This window comes from Meles meles, chromosome 8, assembly GCF_922984935.1.
Source record: "Meles meles chromosome 8, mMelMel3.1 paternal haplotype, whole genome shotgun sequence".
NCBI lineage: Eukaryota > Metazoa > Chordata > Mammalia > Carnivora > Mustelidae > Meles > Meles meles.
In genome coordinates this window covers 93,738,427-93,745,392 of record NC_060073.1, presented here as the reverse complement: position 1 = coordinate 93,745,392, position 6,966 = coordinate 93,738,427, and the positions used below count along the sequence as shown (strand labels likewise).

Sequence of the window (6,966 nt, the reverse complement as noted above, 5' to 3'; positions counted from 1 at the left end):
AAATCTTCAAAAAAAAAAAAAGAAAAAAGAAAAGTAGAAGGCCTGGAGCAATGAAACCTCTACCTATAAATGATAGTACATCACACCAGGAGGAGAGGTAGGTTGTCTGGGCTCACGTATTACCATGAGTGAGTATTGTCGTGGGTCCTGGGTCAGGTCACCTGGGGCTGAATCCTGAGTCTGCTACTCACTGGCTGTGTGACCCAAGACAAGTTGCCTTATTTAAAATGAGACTAATGATACTTCATAGGTAGGTGGAAGAAATATTAAGGCTGTGTCCATATGGTTAGAAGCCCAGACCTTGGAAGCAGTGGTAACTTCTCCCGCTCTAGCCACTTAGCATTTACTTAATTAATTAATTTTATTTGAGAGAGAGAGAGAAAGCATGAGCAGGAGGAGGGGCAGATGGAGAGGGAGAGAATCTCAAGCAGACTCTGCACTGAGCTTGAAGCCCAAAGGGGCTCAGTCTCATGATCCTGAGATCACGAACTGAGCCGAAATCAAGAGTCAAATGCTTAACTGACTGAGCCACGCAGGTGCCCTACCACCTAACATTTATGTGAATTTTTTATACCCTTTAATTTCACACCCCTCGATTCCACCTTGGGTGCCTTTATCTGGTCAAGTATCATCAGCTATCCTGATCCTCAGTTTCTAGCCTTGACCATTTTATTCCTACTGGATTATTTCTTCTCTTTGGCAGGTTCTTCTATTAACCCTTTTTGCTCCCACTAATCACACCTTGACTTCCTTCACACCTCCTTGTCCAAAGATCTCTGAATGTCAAATAATGTCTATTATTCTGACCCTGTAGTCAACTCTTAGCTTGTTAGAAAATTACCATTCCCCAAGTCTACATATAAAATTTATAATATAATTTAACGTTGCAAGGTTCTTAAAAATATTGACCCAGTTATTATAAACTTAGACTTGGTGATTTTACTTCTTTAATCATTATCTTAGTCTTGGGGCTGGACTAGATCCAGGGAGTTTTGGTTCCAATCTTCTAACATCTTCCTCCTATGGGACTGAAGCAAGAATTCGGGTGACCCTGAAAGGATTATGATTCAGAGCTAATCCAGGGTAAGTCTAAAATGAAAAAGGGTCTGTAGAAATGGTTATTCCCACTCCCTTCCCTCGATTCACTCTGGATTTCATTTCAGCTTGGCTTCAGTCCTTACCACTTTATTGAAATGGCTTTTGCTAAAGTCAGTAATATGTTCTCTATTCAATGGGCATCATTATTTTTTTTTGGACTGCTCAATTCACATTTTGGACTAATTATTCAAAGTCTGCATGGTTAATGCTTCACAAGCATTAGAAAAAGAACACATACTTAGTAACAAGCACTGAATTTAGACATTGTTCTCATTAGATCCTTTTGCCTTCAGGAAATCAAGAATTTCTAGAAATTATTAAAATTATAAAGAGGTTAATATTTATAAGTTTTTTACCTCAAATTTTGCTTAATGTAACCACATTAAAATACTGACATAGTATAGTCTTTGATCATGAAGCAGCAATGTATCATAGTGGATTTATTTTAATCCCTACCCAAGAATGACATTCAAGCAAAGCCCTCATTCAGTAAGAAATATATTCAGATATATCAGGAAAATGACATTCTAAAATTTATAATACATTTCCAGGTAATGTCAACCAGATTAAAAAATAAGAACCAATGCTGTTATATATGTCCTTGAGCTGTGAAGTTTCTCTAGTAATGAAATCATTTTCAGGAGCTAATATTCAAAAATATAAATTCTTACACAATAGTTTCTCTAAGTCTCTTTCAAATTCTTCAATTAACAGAAATACTTAAAAATACTTTAACTATAAACTCTAGTTTAATTTTTAAACTTATTTAATTTTTAATTTTAAAATTAAAATTACTGATTTAATTTTTAATTTTAATTTTTTAATACAAATACCTTTGTTTTTAGATATATATAGCAGTATACATTTGACTAAGGAGGCTGTTGAAGTCCAATAGGGGAAAGGTTACAAAAATACATAAAAAATATTCATATCACAAGCCTGAGGATCCTTACATCCTTTTTTAAAGAACAAGTGCATTCATACAAATGGAAGGGATGTGACAAAGAATTTTAAAGTTCAAGAGCCTGTCACAGTAATGAGGCATCAATAATGGGCAAGAGGTTTTTTACAAGCTTCTCTCCCATCCATTGCTCACTGAAGTCTCATTCATTTTTCAGGGGGCTTTTGGTGCTCACTATCTGTTGGATGTTCTTTGTGGTCTCTTTCTCATTAGATTTTATAGTTTCTGGCATAGGGTCTGCCTCTTTCTTTGGTCCACTGGGACAGGCTTTTTCCCAGATTTTTGCTACACAAATTTGGGTGGAAATTTCTGTCTTAGATCTAGGAGTAAAGCATCCACATATTGTCTCTGAAAGCTAGAGCTTGGTTCTTCTTTCCTTTTGGCTTTAGGTGTGACTTTATCTTGCTCTTCTTGATCTTTGAAGTGCCACTACTACCCTTTGGAAGGATGCTATCAACGGTATGCCATAAGTTCGTCATATGCAGAGCAGTAAGCACCCTAGAGTTTATAACTGACCCCTAGTCTGGTGCTTAATAGGTCACTCCAGCAATGATACAGTAAGTAGTAACAAGCATTGAATTTAGACATTGTTCTCATAGATCCTTTTGCCTTCAGGAAATCAAGAATTTCTAGAAATTATTAAAATTATAAAGAGGTTAATAAAGAGGTAATCTACCAGTGGGATAACTTGGGTGGGGACTGCCGCTTTTGCTTCTGAAGGATAAAAGAGTGGACTCTTGAGCATGTAAAAGGATGTATTCCACTCTAACCATTTGATTTAAGTGTTCTAATGTTAGCCTCTGCATTTTGACCATCTCATTATTACATGTTCTATGGTAAAAAAGGATTACTTCTTTCTGAAAAGTAATCCAGGACACTTCCACTATTCAAAATGGGGATCCAGGAACTGTCAACCCAAGAGAGTCCAGCAGATTATATCGGGTATCGGCCACTGCCATAATTCCCAAAGTGCTCATTTTAATTTTTTTGAATCTTAAAAATTTCAATATATTATGTTTCCTTTTAATGAACTAATGTTCATAAAATGATCATTATTATCATCCTCATCTGATTCAAAATTTACCCTTTAGCTTTTTGGCTCTGGGACATGTTCAACCACCTTTGTAGGAACATGTCTTCTTCCCCATCAGACTTATCCTCCTTAATCAATCCCTGAATAACTTGTAGTAGCAACATTTTAAGAGCACTCCTGTCATAGATTTAAAGGTGATTTAAAATAGACATATTTCTAGATGGTATTGATATATTGGTATTTGGACTTCTGCTTTGGGTAGAAGTCTCCAGACCAGTGCCTGGCTTACTGGTTTATTATAAAGAATAGAGCAACAGCCAAATGAATTGGAAGAGATGCATGGAGCAAGGGTTGGGAGGAGATTCCCTTCCCTGCCCTGTCAAGCCATCTTCTCATCATTTCCATGTAGTCACCAACCTGGAAGTTTCAAAGATGAAGAAAGACTTTTCATCTTTCTTGTCCACTATAACATGTTCACACCACTGACCAATCTCTCCTTCTTGGAACATTCTGTTGCCTTTGTGATGCCACACACTCCTGGCTGGCTTCCTGCTTCTCTGGATATTTATTCTCTCAGTCTCCTTTGATGGATCTTTTCCTTCTGTCTGATCTTTAATTTTAGAAGTTCTCAGGTTTTTATCCTAGACCACTTTTTCTTCTCCCACTACTTTTCTCTGGGAGATCTCACCCACTTCTTCTTCTTCTTCTTTTTTTTTTTCAGGTAACATATAGTAAACCATAATTTTATTTCTTAAATAATATTTATTTTTTCTGGATTTAATGTTTGACTCTTTCAAAGAAAGGATTTTTTTTTAATTCGTTTGTTTATTTACAGCATAACAGTGTTCATTGTTTTGGCATCACACCCAGTGCTCCATGCAGTACGTGCCCTCCCTATTACCCACCACCTGGTTCCTCAACCTCCCACTCCCGTCTCCCCCGCCCCTTCAAAACCCTCTGGTTGTTTTTCAGAGGCCATAGTCTCTCATGGTTCATCTCCCTTTCCAGTTTCCCTCAACTACCTCTCCTCTCCATCTCCCCATGTCCTCCATGTTATTTGTTATGCTCCGCAAATAAGTGAGACCATATACTTCTATGGCTTCAAATACCATCTACAGGATGACAGCCCCCAAACCTATGTCTCTAGATAAGGCTGCTCTTCTGAGCTCTTCACTCCCTTCACATTCAGGGCCTGTCAATTTTACCTACTACCCGAATGCCTCTACTTATCTCTCTCCTCTGTTCCCTCTTTTGGGCAAATTCAGCACCCCTCATTTGAGTGACTGTGACAGATTGACAGGCTTCTCTGCCTCCATTCCAACATTCCAATCGATGTCTTCTGCACTTAACAGCTAAAATATTTATAAGTGCAAATCAGACTCTATCATTTGCCTGTGTAAAACTCTCCTGTGGCTCATCCTTACTCCTGGGATCAAGTCCAATATTCTAACATGGTCTCTTAGGTCTTAAATGGTCTGACTCCTACTCAAGTCTTTAGCACCTTGGCTTCTTTCAGGTTTTGGAATTTACCAAGTTTCCATCCATCTTAGAGGCTTCTCACATCCCACTTGCTTGCTACATATGCTGCTTTTATACACTCGTGTGAAATTTTCCCTTGTGGCGTTAATCACAATTGTCACTAAATATTTGTGAAAATTATGCACTTATTGTTTATCTCTCCTACTGAAATGTTCCTTGAAGTCAGGCACCAGATCACTTTTGTTCAGCCTTTATCCCTAATGTTGAACATAGTTTTATTTGGCCGAATAAGTACTTCTTGAAGGACTGAATAAGCTAGTGAGGGGGTGAAGGGCAGGGAAGATCCTGGCATCAGGTTTTTGCCTGAACCTTAAAAGTGGTTGCTTAGGTTGGTGTCTGTGGATAGATGTGAAGCCCAACCTTTCTGCAGATATGGATTTTAGACTTCACAGAGGGGACTATCTGTGTCAAGGTCATTGGGTATCCCAAGGACAACACCCTGTGTGAATAAGCCTGATGACAACAACTCTGTGAGAATACAGGGTGTCTGGATTGACTCAATTGTGAAGAAGGAGATTTTGACATTGCCTTGCTTTAACAAGTAATGAATTGGTAGCATGATGCTGTAAAAAGAGCAGAGCTCAGGCTAAAGCAACAGACACCATTGGGTTTGAATCCTAATTCAAATGCCTATCATCTTGTAATATCAGACAAGTTATTAAATTTCTTGGACCTTTGGATTGGGTACATATCTCATTGGGTTTTTGTGAGAATTAAATCATATAGTCCATGTTAAGTGCTTAGCAAAGGGTTTGACACATAGCAAGAGCTGATTAAATGTTTCTCCCATTGTTGTTATTATTATTATTAGTGGTCTCAATTCTCTAGTAACAAACTATTTGGCCTTGGCTAGATTGCTTCCTCCAACTGTAAGATTATCATGACAAAGTGACTTCTGTATTTTCTCCAGCTTTAAGATTCAGTGATTCAGGGAAATTTTAGGACTCACCCATGCTGGGACTCTTTGAACCACTCCCATGGGAGATGTAAGAACCATTTGTCTTTGCAGCCATACTCAGATGGACATGTCCTGGAAGATTAACAAGGATGACACACACAGGAGGGGAAAGTCCAGTCTAGTCTGGCCTGGTCCTGCCTGGAACCTGGCACTTCTGGGTGAGATTAGAGACAGATGTTTCATGACAGCCACATCATGTACATCTTTCTGGGAATGATGGCAGGAGAGAAATCAGAGAAGCAGAATGACTTGAACTTATTTTCTTGGAAATATTTTGTTGGCAAGATTTATATTTTGCCTCATAAATGGGCAGGGAGGCTAACTGAGCAGGAAGAACTGGGTTTGAACTAATCTCTCTTGGATGATCAAGCCCAAGAACATTGCCTCTTGGAGCTAAGCCCAGTCCTTAGCTCCAACTCACTACCTGCCTTCTTCAGAGGTCCTAGGCTGTCCTATCCCTTTGGTGATTTGTTTAATATGATACATGTGTAATTTGAACCCATTTAGATGAAATATATGGGAGAAAAAGAAGATAATTCAGAAAAGAACAATGACTTTAAGTCGGAAGAGATAGGGGAAAGAATGGAGATATCCAGTGCAATAGATAGGATTCTATCCAGCTCAGTGACCCAAAATCAGTACATTGAGGTTTATCCAACCTGCACATTAAATGCTAGAGAGCCAGCATTGTTGTTACTGTGGGTCGTTACCGTGGCTCCATAATTGTCAGTGACCAAACTCCTATGTTACTCATCTGCCATCTTCAATAAGCAGTTTCTGTCTTGTTGCCCAAGATGGTGGCTCCAACTTTTGTCATCACATCTGCATTCTAAGCAGCTGGAAAAGGAAAGGGAGCAAAGGGGAGGGGAAAGACCCATCTCTTCCCTTTAAGGATAATTCCCAGAAATTAAACACATTGCTTCAGACGTCTTTCCTGCTGCCCAATACTTAGTCATATGGCCTGATGTAGCTGCAGAAAGTCTGGGAAATGTGTCCTTACTTTCAGTAGCAACATGTTCACCTAACCTTTGTGGGGTTCTGTTACTGAGGAAGAAGTTGAGAAGAGGGGTTGGAGGACACATGCTGAAAACAAGAATGGGCACTATACAGTGATGTCATGGGATAGCCACCATCAGCCTGGGGTATCAGTTCTGGAGCCAGGAAGCCAGACCTGGTTGGAATTCTCATTCTACTACATCCCAGCTATGCAATGTTAGGCATGTATCTGAATCTCTCTGAGCAGTGGTCTTTTGTAGGTGACACTAATAACTACTTTGGAGAACTGTCCAAATTTGGAGAACCAGAAATAAACAAGGTGATGTTTGTAAATTACCTGGTGTCATCCTGGCAAACATTTAGAAGCTTACAATAGATGTT

The 6,966-nt window shown here is 38.9% G+C and overlaps 1 pseudogene; it reads right to left on the bottom strand.

The window, feature by feature from the left end:
* Positions 1-2,190: 2,190 nt before the first annotated feature.
* Positions 2,191-3,018, bottom strand: LOC123949803 (annotated as a pseudogene).
* Positions 3,019-6,966: the final 3,948 nt, after the last annotated feature.